Below are 21,652 nucleotides of genomic sequence, written 5' to 3'. Positions count from 1 at the left end.
TATGTATGTATGTATGTATTTGTGGATGTAAGGGGAGTGGGGGGAGTAGGAACTGTGTGTATGTGTGTTTGTCCTTACATGCTACCCTTAGATCAAAACAAAACAAGAAAATCCTATTCAAAGTTTTCAAAGGCTTTAGACATTCCACACCACTCAGTAGAAGTCTGCTTCATCATCCTGGCCAGGATGACAACAGTGAGTCAGGACACTGATCATGAGTAGAGTTCAATAATTCTTGGTAGTCTGGCAGGCTTGTTCCTCAAACCTAGTGAGAGAACTCATTTCCCTTTTCATAGTGACGCCAATACCATTCCATGTTCTGGCAAGAGGACAAGATGTTCTCCCCTTTGCTCCTGGAGTCAGAACTACTCACCTAACATGAAGATGCAGATGTGGGAATAACTGAGTCAGATCTAATGACAGGACCTGGTCCCAGGAAATCTTGCCTCATCTCTCTACTGTTTTCATCAGATATTTGGTAAGCACATGCCACTGTGACTATCTGGACTCGTAGCAGAGATCCCAGAGGGCCATGAAGCTGCAGAGTCATCCTTCCCAGGGCTGGAACTCCACCTCTGCAATCTTTTCAGTTTCCTTTTCTTCTTCTCAAAATGGGGAACTGACAGCCCTCCAGACTCAACCAGGAGCTGGAGAGGTTGAGATCATTGGAAAGCCCTAGAGCGATATTAATATCAGTTGTTAACGTTATGAGTGGAAGAGGTTAGTCTCCTTGAATAAACAGTCCTGCTAGGCATGGTAGCACACACTTGTAATCTCAACACTCAAGAGGCTGAAGCAGGAGGATTGCCCCAAATTCAAGATTAGGCTGGGTCAGGACTGGGAAGGTAACTCAGAGGTAGTGTGTGAAAGTTCTGAGTTCAACCTCCAGTATTACAACCAATTAATCAATAAGTAAATAATAATCTACTTTTTTGCTAAACAGTAGTCTAAGTAAATATAATGTTTCAAACCAAATTCCTACGTCTCCACTATAGCTTCCTATTATAGTTTTCTCTTTCGAACTGCTCAAATGAAAGTACATTTTAGTTTTCTATTTTCAAAAAGATAGAAACCAAAAGAACCCTTTTCTACAAGAGGAGGAGGGAGGAAGAAATATGATACTTATTTTCTGTGTATTTTTTGCAGTTCTAAGATATCTCCCAGTGGCCCAATCTCTGATAGCTTATGATGTAAGGGCAGACACCTTGTTCAGCTGACAGACAGCAAGTAACAAGTCAAGAAGCTCTGAGCTGGATTCCCTGTCCCTCTGGTTGTTGTCTGTGACACTCTGCAATACCTCTGGAGTCCCACCTACTTCTGTAAAACATGCCTAAGAATCTCTCCTTTCAAAATTGGTGTGAAAGTTACATAAACAAAGATTCATAAAAAGACAGCATGTTGTCTATCCCAAAGCAAATCTTCTATATATATTTGAATATTCCCCCCTTTTGTAGTCTATGCAGTACTGTAATCTCAAAATTCAGCAATCAAAATGCCATGCAAATCTGTTAACACTTAATCAGTCTAATGCATTTGCATCATCTTACCCACTCCCTGGAGAAGTTTTACTGAAATCGAAAGTAACTACTTGAGGTTTGCATCATTGTTTTTGAATGCTGAAAAATGGAAAGGATGTATGGAGTATTCCTAAACCTGCAGCCCACTGTGAAACAATCTCTGATAGTCCATAGGAGCTAGACACACAAGAGAATATCCTTAAAGGAATGATCACCCAGTGGACTGGATAAAAACCATACAGTGAAGTGTGTTTATCCTACCAATGAACCTGGCTGATTCCCTTGTAAATTCCCAAGTGGAAAACCCCAGATGAAGCACCAAACATGCTTTATACACAGTCCATCTAGGACCAGCTTTCTAAATTTAATTTTTATGATCAAACAGAAAATGAAATGAAAATTTCAAGAGAAATGTTTAAATGGTTAATTTGCAGAAGAAAGTCTCTTGTGCTGTCCTGCCATAGTCCTCTCTGTTTTTAGAATGAGTCTCCTCCTAGCTCTGGCAGCAAGACCTTTGCTGTGGGCACCTTGCTTGTCTTGAGTGCTGTAAAGTATCACATGAGATGAACCCTTTGAAAACTGTCAACCCTTACCCATGCCACTGTTAAAATGCAGCTTTTTGTTTTTAAAGGCAGGGCGCTGTGTGTTTTATTTGCAGGTCAGACCCAGTGGTTAAGAGGAAGAGCTGTCAAATCAGAGGTGTTCAAAAGAGACTGTTTTAGTGGAGACAGTCTATTTAACATGAATAGGATAGTGGCTATGACATCACAAAAATTCCAGACAGCCAGGGTCTGTCTCTTGGTCTAAATTGCTAATAATAGTGGATCTTACATTGTCTCTCTCCTATTGGCTCTTACGTGTACTATAAACTATCTCCTACAGAGGTAGGTCCTGGAAAGTATCTACCATGGCATATATGGAAAATTTGAATAACTTCTCTTTGAGAAGTCATTTTTCTCTAAGTATTAAGTCACTGTCAGAGGTAAAAACTGATGTCAAAAGGAATTTACACTTGGTACACATGGTGTTATAAGTCATATTTTCCCCTTTAAAAACACCAAACACTGCCAGAATGGTTACCTAAAATCTAGATACCATAATGATGGCTTAAACCAAAAGACTGGGCACAAAAGCAATCGAAGTAAAGAGTTTGCTGACTGTTTTATCAGAGGTGGGGAGAGGTCTCTACAAAGAGATTACCTTCAAGAAACTGAAACATTGGAATCTCTCCTGATTCCCCAACTCCTTCTTTGTTTTATATAAAATGATTTCTATAAAAATCTTTATATAAAACTCTAATTTCATACAACTCTTAAGAAAATTATAAGGCAAAAAATTTTGAACTTTTTGGAACTAATTTAAGTAAAGTTCTACTTTGGTTTTATAGTACTATTTCTCCAGTGATCGCTTTTGTATTATGTCTTACATGCATCCCAGCCCAGTACCTGCCAAGATAGCTGTGACCACACCAGAAAAAAACAAAATGGAGTATCTGGTGCCAAGTGCACACTGTGTTTGAGGGTTTTAAGTTAGGAATGCCACATATAACAAAGAAAATTGTGCTCACCACATATTTGAACAGCAAGTGGCAAGTTATCCGAAGTGAAAATTATCTCATTGTTTCGTGAGAAAACTTAAAGTCATCTTCATATTACAGGCCATGCCTTTCTTGCAGTCTATTCTGCAACTAAGACTGATTTCCAGGAGAGCAAGGGTTTTGTGGGGACCCCAAGTACCTAGGTTTGTGTCTAACATATCTAGTGAGATACAGGAGAATCAGTAACTATTTTTAGAATTGAATACATGTTAACAACGTTAACATACTAAAAATAACAATCTGGAATAGTTAACAGTGGTCCAAAGTGGAAATCGAGGCCTTAACCAGCCCCAACAATGTATTATGAATGAATAAACTTGAAGTTTCCCATTTGTTCACTAGCAAATTGAGAGAGTTGAATGTGCTGTCTGCTTGGAAACAACTGTTTCTCTCTCTCTCTCTCTCTTTCTCTCTCTGTCTCTCTCTCTGTCTCTCTCTCTCTGTGTGTGTGTGTGTGTGTGTGTGTGTGTGTGTGTGTGTGTGTGTCACAGCATGCAGACTTTGGCCATGGAGTAGGACTCTGCAATCAATAAGAATGAGATGGATGCCGTGAAAGCAGGAGGCAGTCACCAGTCACTGAAAAATTCCATTTGGATAGTGAATGCTACACCCATCCCAGTCATTCAGAAAGAAATGGCTAGTTCATGAGGGAGTAAATTCTAGATCTTTTGCCTGCATTTCTCACACCATGACTTATATCAAAAGAACTACTTTCATCAACAAGTCCAGTGAAAACAATCTTTGGACAATAACTATCTGCCAAGAAATATCCTGGGTGGAGAAAACAATGGTACAGCTGAACACTAACTGGGAAAACGGGACTGCCCAGCAAAGAACAGTGCACAGAGTGGGAGCAGCATGTGTCCATACAGCACAGCAACAGGATATAAAACATCTGTTGGCCAGCTAAGGGCTCCTGTAGGGTCATAGGACACTACTTGTCCTCTTGAAAAATACTTCTTTCTAGATGTTTTGTTTTAGTGATATTCTGAAGTACTAATGGCCAGTGCCTTCTCACTTTAGGAAATCGGTGTTTTCATTGGTTGAAAAGCAAGTTATTTTTTTTTCCTAATGGGAGTTTAACTAAAGAAAAGAGAATAGCACCAGCCCTCAAGTAACAGGCACTTTGTTCCTAGAATTAAATGATCCTTCAGTGAAAGCTGAACACTGGAGATGGAGAATGCAAGAGACAATAGAGCATCAGTGATAGACACTGTCTGGTATTCTCATCCTGCCCTAGGGCCTCACTTCCAGCCTCACATCTCAGACCCTAGCTTTTGCGTGGATTGAATCCTTATTGGCACATGAAGTTTACATGAAGTTTAGGAGCTAGGCTACAAAACAAGTTAACACCACCATATGTTTGTCACAACAAAAACCAGGAAATGCCTGGCACTGAGAAGTAGACTTCAAGAATAATTTTCCATGTTGCATTTGCATTAACTGGTCATGGACCTGACTTTCCAGAGAAGGAAAACAGCATGACCTGTGTCTTTTGGCATCCTGTTGCCCTCTATCACCAGGGTCAGACTGTTTCTCCTCTTGCTCCATCTCTGCTCCTCTTCACTGCCAAACAACAGCAGAGTTGACCTGCTGGTGATTATGTCCAGCATCGTATGTGCCATGAGTGAGTAGTCTGAGTTGTGAAATCAACACTCACTTGGCAAACATTTCAGTTTATTGAGTCACGAGCCTGACAAGTAGCTACAACCCATGAAGCAGCATTTCCTGAGTCAGAGCATGTGAGAGGGAAGTGTGGCTAAGGCTATGTTCAGCCTGGTGCACTCTGCACGTCCACCATCCACTTGAGGCCACAGCCTTGTTCTACAACAGCTTACTATCTACTAGACTCAACATTGGTCTCCATTGATTCAGTGCATAGTTCAGACCTTCAGAACTGAATCCCAAGAAACAAAATGAACAATAGTCCCTGCCTTCCTTTGCTCTGTGAAAGTGGCCCACCAGGAAGTGACAATAGCTCTTAGCCTACTAATTCATGAGCAATTTGATGCCTCTTACGTGGTAAGTGCAAGTTGAAAAAAGAATTTCCTGCTGTTGAAATACCAATACCTTGGGAATTTTTCAGTGAAGAAATACAAGTTTATTCTTTAGTAAGGCAAAAAATATTTCCTAAAACTAACCAACTGAAATGTCTTAATACCCAGAGTGGTTTCTGAACCATTAGGCCATGACTCTACCTCATGAGTAAGCTTTTTATGCATCAAAGAACCAAGATAAACATGATAATGATTGTTCATTTTTCCTGGCCATGCCTCACTTTCCATATTATTACCATTTCATGGTGGCCTTCTGCACCATTCAGTGAGCTCCCTAATAGAAGAAACTGATCCAACTGACCCTCAGACATCCGAAGTGAGTGCTGGGAACCAAAGTTGGGCCTTCTGCAGAATGTGCTTGTAACAATTTCTCCATCTCTAATTTTATTTTAATTACCATGCAAAGACATGGGCTTCACTATGACATTTTCATATAAGTATCTATACTTTTTTTCTTACCTGTTCCCTATATTGCTCTCATTCTCCCACCTTTTGGGTCCCTTTCATTCCCACAAATAGCTCTTCCTGATTTCTATGGGCACATAAATTACCTACTCTTCATCATCAGTTCTCCTCTGGCCAAATCACTTGTGCATAAAGGAAAAGGAGAGCCAAGCTGATGGGAACTGGCTGCTTGCAATGACACCAGATTGTCTACCTAGACTAGCAGTACTATTGTGTCAAATCATTCTTGCTTTCCCACAATGCCCCCCTCAAGTTTTATGAAGTTAATACTAAGAAGAAAAAGAAAGATCTTTGAAAGTTGATATTTGATGAGTTTTGGTTCAGAATGTTCATGATGAGCTGCCTAACTATAGGTAGGAAAGGAAGCTGCCCAGGCAATCTGAGATGAGGAAGGAAGCCTCTCTGAAGAGGGGTAATTCAGAGCCCTGCCTACATCACCACAGTGAGAAAGAGCAGAGTCAACTCCTACCAGATGGGTACAGCAAAGCCACTTAGTCAAATCCAGGCAACATAGGAAGAACCAAAAAAAATAATGTCATTGATAATGACTACAGAGGAAAGAAATAAGGGCTAATGTTGGCCTGACCTTGGTAGAATCCTCCTAAAGCTCTCCTGCAGTGGACTTATTTTGGAATGTGGGTCTATTGTGAGCTTCTATTCACATAAAAAGTGAAAACATGTTTATAAAAATGAACTGATATGCAAACACCACATATTACTAGTGTTACTAGAACTCTTTCCAATCCCTCTCATCCAGTAGACATAGTTTTAGTAATCATTGCCTGTGGTTCTTTACATCTTTACATTCTATGTGTGTACCTGCGAATAATAGAACTCATTTCATCTGATTTGATGCTTCATATAAGTGGAATGGTAATGTTTGTATTGCTGCACCTTGGTTTGTCCACTCTGCAGTATGTCCGTGTGATTCACCGGCAACATTCATGAAACTGTAGTTGATTTGTTTTCTTTTCCATTAGTGGCTAAGAGTGGGCACTGTAAAGCTAGATTGCCTAGACTTAAATCCTAGCTCTGTCCTTATTCAGATGTGTGACTTTATACAAATTACTCCATCTCTCTGTGCTTTAGTATTCTTTATCTGGAAGTAATTTTCAGTCATGGTATGAGTTAAGATAACTTTAAGTGGGTCTCCTGGGGAAACAATCTCTGGGCTTGCAATCTGTTACATGATGCTAATGGGATGATGAGTATGGAACAACACCTGAAAAGCATTGAGCCAAACAGGGTTGAACAGAGGAAAAGCTAGAATGGTGAAATACATAGAGAGAAGCCACAGCTTATGCCATGAGAAGCTCTGGCTCTGGAATGGCCATCCCAAGTTGCCTGAAATTCCTGGAACTTATACTTTGACATCACCCATTTTATGGGTACAAACTGTTCTCAGGAAGAGGGTGTAGCCTTCAGCAAATCGTCTTCTGTAGGCCAAGGGCAATTCCTGAAGAAGGGTTCAGCTGTGAGCTGCCAACATCAATGCTTCACCAGGATGAATTACTATTACTGTTCAGAATGGGAGCTTGGACAAGCCACCACAAATTTTAGTGCATTTTAATTTGTTTTTCTATACAATGAATTGTACATCATTGATCCAGCACTTTTCTCTACTTGTATGCAATGCTAGCTTTGTTGTGTTAACTGTTTGTACAGAATTCCTTTATTAATCTCTTTTAAAAATTCTACTTTGTGGGTCAATTATTTACTAAAACGGATTTATATTAACTTACATATAGATAACCAATGGAAGAGAGATAAAGGGAGATGTCTACACTAACTGTCAGCAGTGTCTTTGAAGTTCTTCAAACTTTTTCATTCTCTCACTTGTATATGAAATGACTTCACCTCCCTTCACCTTGGGTATACATTGTCAACCATGCATCCTTCAAAACTAAATCAAACTGATTGCCTTCAGGAACTCTCACTAGCCTTATTTCGCTATAATTCCACAGAACTTCATAATATACTATATGTTCACATCCTGTGTCAAGTCCAACTTTAGCTAGCTATGTACTATCTACATGCTTTAATTTCTGTGTTACTTTTTTTTTCAGAGTTCAACTTAAAAGTACCTACTATGTTTCTATTTTATTTACTATTCTAAAAATTAATTGCTCCACTAAGGATCATGTACTCCCTTTTGTATTCTCATGGTAGATGTCTAGCACATGGTTTCATCCTATGGATACAATATGAATTCAGGAGAGTAAGTATCAAAATTCTGAATCTGAGTTGCATGATGGCTTATTAGAAGGCAGAGTCAAAAACATTCACTGATAACTAAATCTAGTGCTGGAAAATTCAGCTTAAAATATTAGAGCTAGAAATTATTTCCTTAATTTAAGACCCGTGGCTCAAGACTGCATACTTCTCTGAGTAAAGAATTCTAGTTCTCACCATCTCTACCTCATATGAAATCTGTTTTTCTGGTAGGATATAGGAAATGGATAAACTGAAAAAGGAGAAAGAAAAGAAGGGGGGATAAGAGAACAAAGGAAAGAAAGGAGGGAGGAGAAAGGAGGAAGAAAAAGGAAGAGGAGGGGTAAGAAAAGGAAGAGGAAGGGAAGGGAGGAGAAAGAGGAAGAGAAAAGAAGAGGAAGGGGAAGGAAGGGCCTGGTAGAAAGGAAGGGGAAAGGGAGAGGAAAACAAAGATGAGAAATAAAAGGGGAGAGAGAGAGGGGATAAAGATGAGAAGGAAAGGATATATGAACACAACACTGTACAACACAGCCTCAAACCTTTGGGGTAGTTTTCTTCCAAGAGAAAAGAGTAACCAACAGCAATGTAGTCAACTTTCTAGAGTGAGTATCTTCTATAATAACAAATATGTATAATGAATACCAAAAAAAAAAAACGCTTTTTTTTACTCTAAGTCCAAAAAACAAGTTTTTAAGAGTTTTAAAAATATTGCTTGATCCCTTTCCAGATACTATATATCCAGAAATACTGAGGTCTGCCTCTGTTAAAATAAACACAACTGGATTCGTTTTGCTTTTAAATTTTTTATGTTAGCCAACAAGAAATTCAAACCCAGGCTGTCGCAACAATGGGCATGTGTAGCTACTGGTCTGTGGTGGCCCCAGAATGAGTTTTTGATGGATGACTGTATGGGAAGGCTTTAATCATCAAATAAGACCAAATGACAGGGTCAATTTAGATTTAATTCACTAGGGAACTTGTAAAGGATGGCCTCCACCTGCTGCCACATCCCTAGTCTATGTATGCTGTTTGGAGGGTGAGGCCACCCTTGGCCTCTTCCCTGCCTTATGCCCTGAAGACAGTCCTTGTATCATTTAATATGACTCCATCATGTCAAATAACAGTCAAAAGAGTAGGCTCGGCAGAAAGAAATTTATCAAGTAAAAATGATACGCATAAATTTCTTCCTAATTATCAGTAAGTTCTTTTGAACTGAAAGAAGTTCAAAAAGAAGAAAGAAGACTTAAAAAAATTAAGACCACAATTGGATTCTAGTGGGAAGACTGCAGAGAGACAAAGGGTTGACACTTGGTCTCCAGCAGCTAACCACTGTTATTTACAAGGTCATAGAGAATGTTTGCTCCTGTTTCAAGGCTTATGGCCAGAGGATGCTATGATTAGCAGGCTTTTCTTTCCCAGAACTACCTTTGTTTGTCCTGAAAGTACCTTTGCATTGAGATCAGGGCTCAGCTCAGTGAAGCAGAAATGCTTTCCTGCTGTGGAACTTAATCTGCCTCCTGAAAGACTTTTCTTTAAGGTGATCAAATGACAGCACTCAGTACCTGTGGGATTTTAGGTCAGTGGGGCATGGGGGAAGTAGGTCAACCTGCCTGCAGTCCTGCAAGAATAGGTCTGTAGGGTTTCATTCTGCCAAGGGCAAGCATGAGGGTACATGAGTGTGGCTGCTTGTGACTAGTGTCAAAGCAAGTTTGGGTGGTCAAGCTCTGCCTAGATGAGTTACTACACACTGAGGTGAACAACCTAAAGGGCTGAACATGGGAAACTCAGGATTCATGCACTTTCTGATCTGCCTCAGGACAGGTCTAGTGAACCACAGAACAGTAGGGGCAAAGGCTCAAGTCCTCGTGTGATGGCCCTTCCAATGTCAGGGCAAGGTCAAGGGTCAATGTTTTATAAAACCAGCATTTCATATCTGGTGCTTCCCACAGAAAAGCTCCTAATTTGTTGGTTCTAAGGCAGAAAGTATCAAAGGACTGGTGTTTTCTTTCTTTTTCTTATCTCTCCTTTTCATTTCTGTAGGGCCTTAAGTCCTTGAAGAGGACATTGTCACAGTAATTGTACAGTGGAGGGGAAAGAAAAGAGAGCATGTCCTTAAAGTCAAAAAGATCTGAGGGTGGGAAAGAAGATGAACTATCCAAGACTGGGACAGTTGTAAAGGTCTGTCTTTACTCAGGAAGTGGGATCCTAAACCCGTTTGTCACATCTCCAGAGAAATGGCAGGACTCTAGGAAGATGTTTGTCTTTCATATGGAGGAAAGTTGTACCCAGGAGCTACAATTTTCTTTTTTTTTTCAGATTTTTTTTATTTGAATTAGAAACAAGATTGTTTTACATGTCAATCCCAGTTCCCTTCTCCCTCCCGTCCCGTCCTTCCCTACCACCACCCCCCAACTAAAACCCTACCTATCACATATCCTTTCTTCTATTCTTCCCCTGACTCAACCTTTCTGCTCCCTCATGACCTCTGCATCCTTCCTCTTCTTCCCTTCTCATTCTCATAGCTCCCTCCCCCCTCTTCCGTGCTCTCAATTTGCTCAGGGGATCTTGACCCTTTCCCCTTCTCCAGGGGACCATGTATGTCTCTCTTAGGGTCCCAGGAGCTACAATTTTCAAGCCAACCCCATTCATGAAGTTCAGAGATCTATGTTCAAGGGTGGGACTTTCTGTGCTCCCAGCATGCAACTCTTCTCATCAATGGACAGAATGGACCTATGTTAGTGATGTAAAAATCAGAGGGACATTCTCCAAATATTTTCTTTGCATAACTTTCCTCAGTCCTTAGAATTAAATATCTGGTAGTTTTTCGAGACAGGGTTTCTCTGTAGCTTTGGAGGCTGTCCTGGCACTCGTTCTGTAGACCAGGCTGGCCTCAAACTCATAGAAACCCACCTGCCTCTGCCTCCCGAGTGCTGGGATTAAAGGCGTGCACCACCACTGGATTTTAGCACAAGAGTCATATTAACTGCACAAGGCCAGAGGGTACATTGAGACCTTTAGTCAAAATATATGTTTGAAAGAGAAATACAGATGGTTTGCTTTGTTAAAGACTGCCAAGAACCGAGATTTTTTTAAAATTCAATTATTACTATACCTTCATCATTCCTCCCTCATTCCATCCCCTCTGTGTCCATCACCTCACTCTCAAATTCATGGCCTCTTTTTCTTTAATTTGTATCATTGCATACTTCACTAAGTCCATTTAGTTTTGCTGCTATGTATATGTTTTCAAGGCTAACTGGATGGTATTGGATAACCAATTAGGGAGAGCTCATCCTTGTGGAAGACTGAGTCTCCCTCCCACATCAGTCATTATTGATTGTTTATGGCTCTTTATCTAGGAATGGACCCTTGTGAGAGTTTCCCCATCCACACTGCCACTTCAGTTGGCATTGTCATTCTTCATGTCTTGGTAAGGCAGTGGTGTCAAGGGCACCACAAGGAAACAGAATCAAGTACCCCTAGGAGCTCACAGAGACTGAACTGACAACCAGGGAGCCTACATGAGACTAACTTAGGCCCTCTGCATATATGTGACAGTTGTGTAGCGTGGTCTTCTTGTGGAACTCGCAACAGGAGCAGGGACTGTCTCTGACTCTTTTGCTGTCGTTTGGGACCCTACTCCTCATGCTGGGTTACTTAGTGAAGCCTTTATACAAGGGGAGGTGCTTAGTCTTAGTGCAACTTGATATGTCATGTTCTGTTGCTATCTGTGGGAGGCCTGCCCTTTCCTGAACAGAATTAATTAATTTGAAAATAATAATAATAATAATAATAATAATAATAATAATAATAGTGCTGGTAAATGGCTAGCAGAAAAGATGCTGCTGAATGCCAAGACTGAGGACCTGAGTTTGACCCCTGGGGCCTACATGGTAGAAGACAAAGGGCAGCTGCTGCAAGTTGTCCTCTGATCTCCACATGTGTGCCGGAATGCCTGCATATGTGCACATACACAAGTATACAAAAGTAAATAAATAAATAAATAAATTAGAAAAGATTTTAAATGAAATAAAAAAGAAGTTACTGGGCATTGGTGGCACATGCCTTTAATCCCAGAACTCAGGAGGCAGAGGCAGGTGGGTCTCTGTGAGATTGAGGCCAGCCTGGTCTACAAGAGCTAGTTCCAGGACAGCCTCCAAAGCCACAGAGAAGCCCTGTCTTGAAAAAAAAAAAAGAATTACAGCATGAATATGAGTAGTAATTTCATACATAATAGAGTGTTATACCCAAATCTCAGACACTTTTGTAAAGTGCTCTACTCAGCCACTTAATTTTTCCACTTCTGGTGAGACAATTGAGTTTAAAGAAAAAAAAACACCAAGTTTGCCACCATTTCACTGCCAAATTCATTAAATTGCGAACAGTAGTAGAAGCATAATCTGTATTAACCATATCCTGTGATCATATTGGTGACTACCCCAGTTGTCATCAGAGAGTCTTCAACCATTGACTGATGGAGGCATATCCAGAGACCCTTGGCCAAACATTAGGGTGAGCTCAGGTAGAGGAGAGGGAGGAGGGATTGTAGGAGCCAAGGGGTCAGGGACAGCCTCCAAAGCTACAGAGAAACCCTGTCTCAAAAAAACAAAATAAATAAATAAACATTAAAAAGAAGTCTTAAAGGAAGGCTGGATGAAGGAAAAGTAATGCCATAAATTTCCAACTTTATAATAATACTATAGACTTAATTTCAAGAATCTTAAACTACTTTGTATACACACTTCATCTGATATGCAACAAAGATCCTGAGAACTTATACAATCATGTCTGTCATATGTTTTTGCAAATATAATAACAAAAGCAAAAAAGTTGACCTTAGGATTCTGAGAAAGCAAAACTATCAACCAAAAGACAAAACAACAGACAGAATGCAAAAGTGCAACTAAGTTCACAGAAACTGGCAATTTTACAGTTTCTAATATTTTAAACATTAGAAGAAATTTTTCTGGATTAGTTTCTGCAGTCGTTTACAGTAAATGACTGCATGCAGTCCTGAGCTACCCACAAGGAAGAGAATAAAATAATCCCCTGGGACTGTTACAGTAAGAAGCCAGAATGTAGAAAGAAAAGTTATTGGATGATTGGGTAGTTGTCATTAGCATGAAGCCTTCATCTTCATAAACTCCACTTGAGTTTTCTGCATGATGAGATCTAAATATCCTGCAAGTCTCTTCTCCTTCATCTTTTCATTTTCATTTATTTCTTCCTGCCTTCACTTTGCTCCAGCCTAGCTTGGTCTCGAAGAACTATCAACTCAATCATTCCCTTGCCCCTTTTCTTGAATTAAACTTTCCACCAAGCTCCAGTGCACCGTGGCTCCCTGGATGTGGATGGAGGAGATGTCCTCTGGCCACACTGTTTTTAAAAGATCCCTCTCACACATATACTCTCTGTTCCTCATATCTCTGCATGTCATTGTGCTCACTCTGCCATAGCTCTTCCCAGATGAAGTCATAGAGCCATCAAGACTAAGATAAACATTTTAAAAAGACACAGTAAATAAAGATGTCAAAGAAATATCATACTTCCTCGTTGTGTTTCTTCCCTCCTTTGTCATCCATAAACCAGACTGACCTGTTATTATTCACCCCAGCTGTTGACTTGCAGTATCCACACTCAGACCTCATGTCTGTCATTTTGAACTTCTGTGAAGTGGCAGTGGACATGCTTACTTTCTCATAAGCTAAGCTGTTTTTACAAGCAGCTAAATGCATCTATCTGTTTCTTTATATTTGCTGTATATCTATACTGAAGTTCATAAGAAAAAAAGGTGTAAACTACTTAGTTGGTTTATTCCTCTTTGCAGTTGCACAAAACATGGTATGCACACTCCCTATAGAACAGTTAAAGTATTATATTGACTAATTAAACATACACACGGATTATATTGCTTCTGTATTTCATTCTAGGATATTAAGGAATAATACAAAATAACTAATATTAAAGAGGAGCATAGATCGTGTGTTTGTGGAGAACAGATACAATCCAACTCCTCCATCAAATATAAGGGGCAGAAAGAAACTCACCAAGATTACAATGCTGGTGGCAGGAGCAGTGTGGTACAGGGATTTCAAATGACTTTCATTTACACATCTTTATCTACAGTAGATTACTATAATAGCATTCGAATTCTCAAAGCATTATTAGAAAAGCCTGTTAAATTTTCCTTTTTGATGATGAATTTTTTCTTCTGAAGAATAATGTTAATGAGAATCACAGTGGGATTCTCTGAAAGCACATCAGTGAAATTTTGGTCCAAAGTAGATTCCCTTAAATGACTCCCATTCTTTATATCAAGAAGTCTACCACAAGTCTTGATCATTGTGAAAATAAACTGTGACAGTTCACAGTACAACTTTTCAGAGGGCAGAGTTGTATGACTTCATTTAGTTTTTGTTGGTTATTCAATTAAGTCACCCCCCCAGGTGTCTTGTATTACTGTATCCAATGTACATAGAACACTTGAGGGATGGACTTCCCATAGAATAACTAAATGCCACAGATTTCATACCACCAAGCATTGCATAGGGAGAGCTGCAAGGTAACAGCACTTCAGATTTTAATATGTAAATATGGCCTATCCACTGAGAAGAAGTTTGAAATAAAGGCAGACTGTGAATGGATATATATTCTGTTAATTTAAAAAAGCAAGTTATATTGGTTGAGAGCCTGGAACATAGATGCTCATGATAGCCATTTTGAAACACTTCAAACAAGAATTTGAACAAGATGACCTCAGAGGTATCTTTGCACGTAACCTCCTGTGAACCTGTAATTGTATTTACTTACCATCAAGTAGATTGTGTTGTCTGTATTCAGACATATGAGTGTTTCCCACAGACAGTGTCAGCAAGATCTGTGCCAGTATTATAGCATGAGTCACGATGTTCTGCCTTTAATTACTTGGGTTTGTGCCTGACTCCAGTTTCAAGACAGCAAAGATGAAGGAGGTGCTCAGGTTAAAATCTTATTGCTCTAGGATTTTATTGGTAGTAGCCTGCATCTCTGAAGACAACATAATCCTTATCCCTTACCATTAACTAAAAATAGCAACAGTCATACAGTTAGTGTCGTACTTCCCACGCCTTGGGTATCTGGCCTCATGTTCCTTGTGGCAGCTAGTGGTGGGCCTTTGGTGCAAACATCTTTAGCCGATAAAGAACTATCTAGTGCTGTCCCTCATCTTCAGCTCTTCGTGGCCTTTGCTTTGCGCATGCTTCCCCTATCTCCCATTTTCTTTGTGTCTCTTCACTCTCACCGTGTCTGCCTCTGGTCATTGTCTGGAACTCTTCAGCCACCTCCTCATCCTTTTTAGCTTCTGTCACTACTGCTACCACTACTGCTACTACTGCCAGTGCTGGAGGCTCTTCTTCCAGTTAACCAGTTCTTCCCATTCTCCCTGGGATAAATGTCACAAGCAGACAAGAGGAGGAAACCACCCAGAACTTTTTTATTGGAACTAATGTTACAATACCCAGGGGAAGCAGCACATGCAGCCATCTCCAGGCTGACATTACTATTAGCCTGAAAAGGCACACGGCATGAGTATGGTATACAAATGTGGTATTGTAATTTGTACCAATCACATCAGTTTCCAAATCCATCAGCCCCAGGTCTTGCATAAGGACTGGTTACACACCTCACATTGCATAAAGCACAAGTTTTCTGTTGAGCCACTGAGGGAAGCCTACCATCTCCAGTTCCACTCTGACCTAAGTGAGAACTGCAAAGTGAGGAGGGTCATCTGTAGTGACCTTGTCTAAGAGAGATGTCTTCCAAGGCAGGTCCATGTTATCTGAAGAATACATAAATGGAGCAAGGCCTTCTAAAACAGAAGTCACAGAGTCAGTTGTAGCCAGCCTTGAAGCTAGAGTAAAGTGTTGCTCAGAACAATGGTGAAGGATTTAGAACATAAGGGTTGTCTTGGAGGCAAGATAGTTGGCTGCCCAGGGGTTGCTTTGATGGACATTCCCTACTTAAGAATATTGAGCTTGAGAATATCGGGCAACTTCTGCTCAAGAGGTTGAACTGATAAGTTATTGAAAGGAAAAGAAATCAAGACACATGTACATCGAAGAACTGACATGAAACTAGAATTCTTAGCATTTTGCAGAGCTTTGTTGTTATTCTCTATTCATTGCTAAGTTTTGCTTAATCACTTGGCAAATGCTGCAAGGAGTAACTGGGATGACTGAGCATATGAAAACAATGGATCAGTGATAAGATCTGACTGCAGTACTATGCTTTTAAATCAGAGATTCTCAATCTGTGGGTCGGGACCCCTGTGCATATTTATGTTATAATTCATAAAAGTTGCAAAATTGTAGTTATGAAGTAGCAAAAACAATAATTTTATGGTTGGGGGTCACTGCAACATGAAGAACTATACTAAAAGGTCCCAGCATGAGGAAAGTTGAGAACCATTGCTTCAAATGAACTTTTGAGTTATATTTATTGAAAGATAAACATTAAAAAAGTAAGAAGTGGGTTATTAGAGGAAATATTTTCTTTTCTTAGTTCCTAGATTTTACAGAATGTGTAAGTTCACAAACCAGGAAGACTTAGGGTGACAGTTAAGGTAATAAATAATTCAAATATGACAATTTTAAGTCAAGTGATGAATTCAAAACAGTAAGTCAGTGCTTGCCTTACTCTTTCCAATCACTGTCTTCCTTCACCTAGAAAGTGTGTCATTTCAGTCCTCAGAAACATCTTCCAGAGAATACATGAGAGAAGGAGTGAACTTCTCAGGACATATGTAAGAGCTAGGCTGGTTCAACAATCAACATTAATCATAAAACTCAGAATGCTTTTGGCCATGCTTCTGTGTCCCCTCCTCAATTCACTTATGTCTCCTTCTCTGCACATGCAATTGACTTACCAGTCACACAAATAAGTGGAGAGTATCATCACAGTATCATTAGACTCAACAACAGCTCTTGATGTTCCCTCTGCAAAGTACGCACACCCAAGACTTCCGTCGTCTTCTCAGTCAAAAGCCAAGAACCCATGCCCAGTTCTTTTCTTTCCCTGCCACAATGCAGTTTAACCTGCCAAGTCCTCTTACTTCTCCATTCAAAATGCATTTCACACTTGTCTACTTTTCTGAATCTTCACTGTGATGGGGGATGTTCTTCTGTATGCTGTGGATATATGTTTCTCTTATTGGTTTATGAATAAAGCTGTTTTAGCCAATGGACAGACAGTATTTAGCCAGGTAGGAAATCCAAACAGGGATAGAAAAAGGTAGTAGGCAGAGTCGAGGAGATGGCATGTAGCTACTGAGAAGGTAGGATGTCTGGGCAGTCTCCAGTAAGCCAAGACCACATGGAGATACATAGATTAATAGAAATTGGTTAATAACTAAGAGAGAACTAGCTATTAAGAAGCCTGAGACATTGGCCAAACAGTTTATAATTAATATAAACCTCTGTGAGTTTATTTGGGACTAAATAGCCATGGGACCAGGTGGAACAGAAACTTCCATCCATATCACTGCCTAAGTTCAAAGAGCCTCATTCCTTACCTGGATTGCCACAGCAACCTCCTAATAATGTCTTTGCTTCTATTCTGTATGGCAACCAGGATAATCTTTAAAAAAGAAACAAAATTCAAATCACATTAGTGGTTTGCTAACAAACCTCCAACACCTTCCTTAGAATAAAGAACAAAACCACCTCCCTTGTCACAGACCCTCCGACTTCTCAGACTCTGGCCTCTGCATCTCAGATGGCTCTGCTTCTGTTCCTGCTGCTTCTATATACTTCCCGATCTCTGTTCCATTCTTTGGATTTTATCTCTACCTGAGTGCTCTGTTTCTAGAATAACACACAGCTGGAAGCCATAGTTCAATATCACCACAACCAAAGTAAACCCTCCCCTTTATAAAGTAATTCCTGTCTTAGGTCTTTTTAAAATTTAATTTAAAAAAGGGTTTCTCTATATACCCCAAGCTTGCTTCAGACTTTCTATGTAGTTCAACATGGTCTCAAACTCATCATACTCCTGCTTCAGCCTCCTCAGTTCTAAGACTAAATGTAGGATCCACCTCATCTGGCTACTGTGTTCACTGACTTATCATCTACTCTTCCTGTTCATGTAAACTCTAAATGAAGACAGTTGATGTTCTGGCACCTAGAACAGTGAAACATGTAGTAGGGTGTTTGTTTTGTCCACTTTCCCACTTGTCTTTCATCAAGAGAGTTAAAATCTGAGGGGGGAGTATTTTTTTTAAATGCACATGCTCAAATACAGGATGGTTCTAGATCAACACAAAATGGCAAGTGAGGGGAAGAATATTACTGTTGTATGAGAGCTCTGAAAATCATGCAGAGGCAGAGTTTAATGGAGATGCTTTTTTATTCTCCCTCGTTATGATTTATATCATTATTTTCTATTGAAAGCAATGCATACCAATAACTGTATTGCCACTAAGTGGATAGTTACACTAAAAACTAACGTGGTAAAATAAAGTGTGATGAGACCAAAGCATTTCACATTCAGTAGCCGCAGTCACTCTGTCCAACTTCCTCCTGTTGGTTTACTTCCGTCTGAGGCATCAATATATCTTTTACTTTTGAAAGATATCTTTTTAGAAGGAGAGGAATATTTCAGCAACCATCTGCTGAAGTTTTCATACAATGTAATGAATAAACATTATAAATGTGTAAGTGACCCTGACCTACTTCAGAATTAGGGGATTTCTCAAACTGGTTCAGAAGTACAAATTTGCTTCTCATGAGTCAAGACTCCATTCAAACTGATGAGTCAAATTATTTTTCTTTTGTTTTTGAGCAAAGAGGTTTCTATTGACCTAAGATGTGTCCTTTGTTCTGCAGATAACCAATTGCTCACATGAAAAGTAGCTTTGTTATCTGATAACCACAATTCAAATGTGAAGAGGATGAATTCTAGCTGAGATAGTTCAAAAGTAACATGGTAAGTCATGGTTAAAACACCTCTTGAGTCACTGGACTCTGAACTACTGTTGGAGAACTCCAGTAAGGGTCTTCTTAATCTAAACTAGCTGCTGTTAATCAATTACACTGTTAAAACATAAACTATAAAGTGAATACAGTCTCAAAGAAAGCACTGTATTCCCTGACCAAAAACAATGACTTGTTTTAAACACCGAGCATCACCCTCATCCAGACTCAGCTTTGGCCTAAATTCTCACTCAAAAGTCTAGTGGTAGCAAACCTGTTCTCTCAAGAGAGAGAGGCTCTTGTTTACTGGTACAAACTTACCTCACTGTTGCTTCATAAACAACATGGAGATAGGGAGCAATAGGGGGAAACCATAAAGGGCAGAATGCTGTAAGGGGAGAAAATTCAGAAAACCTGATTTCTATCCCTATATAGTTTCTCTGGGCTTCATATTACAGAATGTAAAAATAAGAATAGAGTTCTCTTGGACCCCATTAAACTCTGAAATGGAAGGAAGGACAGAAGGGAGGGAGGCAAGGATGAGAGCGAAAGGAAGAGGAAGAGTTGGTTTAGAGTCTTTCTTGGGCAGCAAATGATTGAGAGTCTATCTACAATGAATTATCAAGATAATAACACAGCATTATAAATCATAATTTGTGGGTGGAGAGATAGATCAGTGGGTAAACACTTGCTGAGCAAGCATGAAGATCTGAATTTTGAATCCCAAAATGCAGCTGTCATGGCTGATCCTGAGCGCTCACTGGCCGATCAGTGTAGCCAAATTGCAAGCTTCATATTTTGTGAGAATAATCTATCTCAAATCAATGAGGTGGAAATGATAGAGGAAGGCATCTAACCCACCATATACATGTTCATAGACACAAATATTCACATGCATGTAACACATATGCACACACACACATTTTTTTAATCTTAAAAAAATAAAAATTATTTTCAAAGTGTCCCCTGAACATACCCACTTCCTCAGGGAATTTATTTAAAATGCTATTGATGGAGAGTGATTGCAGCACAATAATTAGTAAATCTGCCACAAGATAAGTAAGGTGCTTCCAGCTCATTTCAACTCAACCAATTTTAGAAAGCTCTAGCTTAACCTTTCTCAATACCACAGACCTTGCAGACTCATTTCCACTAGGCACTATTGTCCCTCTGTCTTTAGTAAACCTTGCAGTGGGGCAGAGAGGAGCATTGTTGCCTCCCAATTCATGGCTTTGGTGCCAAGACCTTTGCTGTCATCGAGTCCCCATGGCAGTGTTAATGTAGAGAGAGAAATTCCTTGTGCCAAGTTTCTATTAACTAAATGGCATGGGGAGTAGGATTTAGCCTGAATGTCCGAAATTGAGTACACCATAAAGATCTTCTGCAATTAGATGAGAAGACACGAATGTGACAGTGTTCAAAATATTCTCAAATGTTCCAGTGAGTGAACTATGTAAATTCCGATTTTTCCCTCTGTTTTTCTTTTCATCTCACCTAGATGTATGCCTAAATCTTCCCTGACTCCCCCAGGGACAACAGTCCCTGCATGTCCCTACACTACAGCCCAAAGATATCTACCACTTAAGGGGAAATGAGAATTCATCCCTCTCCATTACCATTTAGTAAAACACAGAGGATGGTTCTTGTAGGTTCTTCACCAACCCTGGGTGCCTGGCTAGGTTTTCCAGCAGTAGTCACAATTTTCCTCTTGTGCAGTGGGTCTGAAGTCTAACCAGAGAGTCACTGGTTACCACCAAAGTATTGTGCCACTCCAGAACCCTTGCTGGTTATTGTGTGGTCCATAGGCATCATAGCTGGGTAGGACTGGTGGCTCCTTCCCTCCTTTAGAACCTTGCATGACACATTCTGGTACCATGGGAGCTAACTCTCAGGGAGGACACAGCATAGTCCCTAACTACATTCTAAGGATATAAGGATATGTGTCCTTATATCCACAAGTAAGTGTGGCCCTCACTCCTCAGCAAGGGAATTTCTCTTTTCAGTGGAGACCATTGCAGACCACAATCAACCAGAATGCAGAATAGTGGAGCCCAGTCCCAGTGGGTACATCTACAGAACACTCCTGCACTTAAGGAAGAGGAGACAGAAAGATTCTAAGAACCAAAGGACCAGGGAGTTTCCCATGAGACTATGTCTTCTAGCAATGTATGATCTATACCCATGAAGTCACCAACATGACTGCATAAACAAGAGATGAACACGGACAACAACCATAGACAAGCCAGAGTAGATAGAGAAATCCCATGAGGCCTCAACCCTATGCAAAGAATTAAAGTCAACTAAGGAATTCTGAAAGCAGGAGAAATGGTCTCATCTAGGGAAGAACACACAGGTTGGTTATCTAATACCACATGGTCAGCCCTGAAGTCAGCTGGTTATATATATATACATATATGTATGCATATATGTATATGTGTGCTTGTATGTATGCATATATATATGTGTGTGTGTGTGTGTGTGTGTGTGTGTGTGCTTGCCACAACAATTAGTGAAAATGGGATTGTTAATTTGAGAGCAAATTAATTGGGAGAGTTTGAACAGAAGAAGGGGAAGAGAGAAATGACATAATTACATTTTAATCTCAAAAATAAGCAAACAAAATACTGAGGATGGCTTCAGGGCCATTGCTTGCTGCTCCTTTTGTCTGACTCTCCACCCAAAATAGGACATTGTCACATTGCCTCCTCCTGCTATTTATTTGTTTGTTTGTTATTGATATGGGTCTCACTATGTTTCCCACATAAAAATGTAATTCAAGTGCCCAAGTGATACTCCTACTTCAGGTCTCCCAAGTAGCTGGAGCTAGAGATCCTATCTACCTCACCTTGCTCTCATTTA

General features: G+C 40.0%; 1 long non-coding RNA gene across 1 annotated transcript; it reads left to right on the top strand.

The window, feature by feature from the left end:
- Positions 1-292: 292 nt before the first annotated feature.
- On the top strand, positions 293-21,138 carry LOC103162380. Its single transcript, XR_004772503.1, has 3 exons — positions 293-478; positions 18,707-18,806; positions 20,797-21,138. It is a non-coding gene; the product is annotated as an uncharacterized LOC103162380 (long non-coding RNA).
- The last annotated feature ends 514 nt before the right edge of the window (positions 21,139-21,652 follow it).

The sequence above is a fragment of the Cricetulus griseus genome, assembly GCF_003668045.3.
Source record: "Cricetulus griseus strain 17A/GY chromosome 1 unlocalized genomic scaffold, alternate assembly CriGri-PICRH-1.0 chr1_1, whole genome shotgun sequence".
NCBI lineage: Eukaryota > Metazoa > Chordata > Mammalia > Rodentia > Cricetidae > Cricetulus > Cricetulus griseus.
This window is presented reverse-complemented; position numbering and strand designations above follow the sequence as displayed.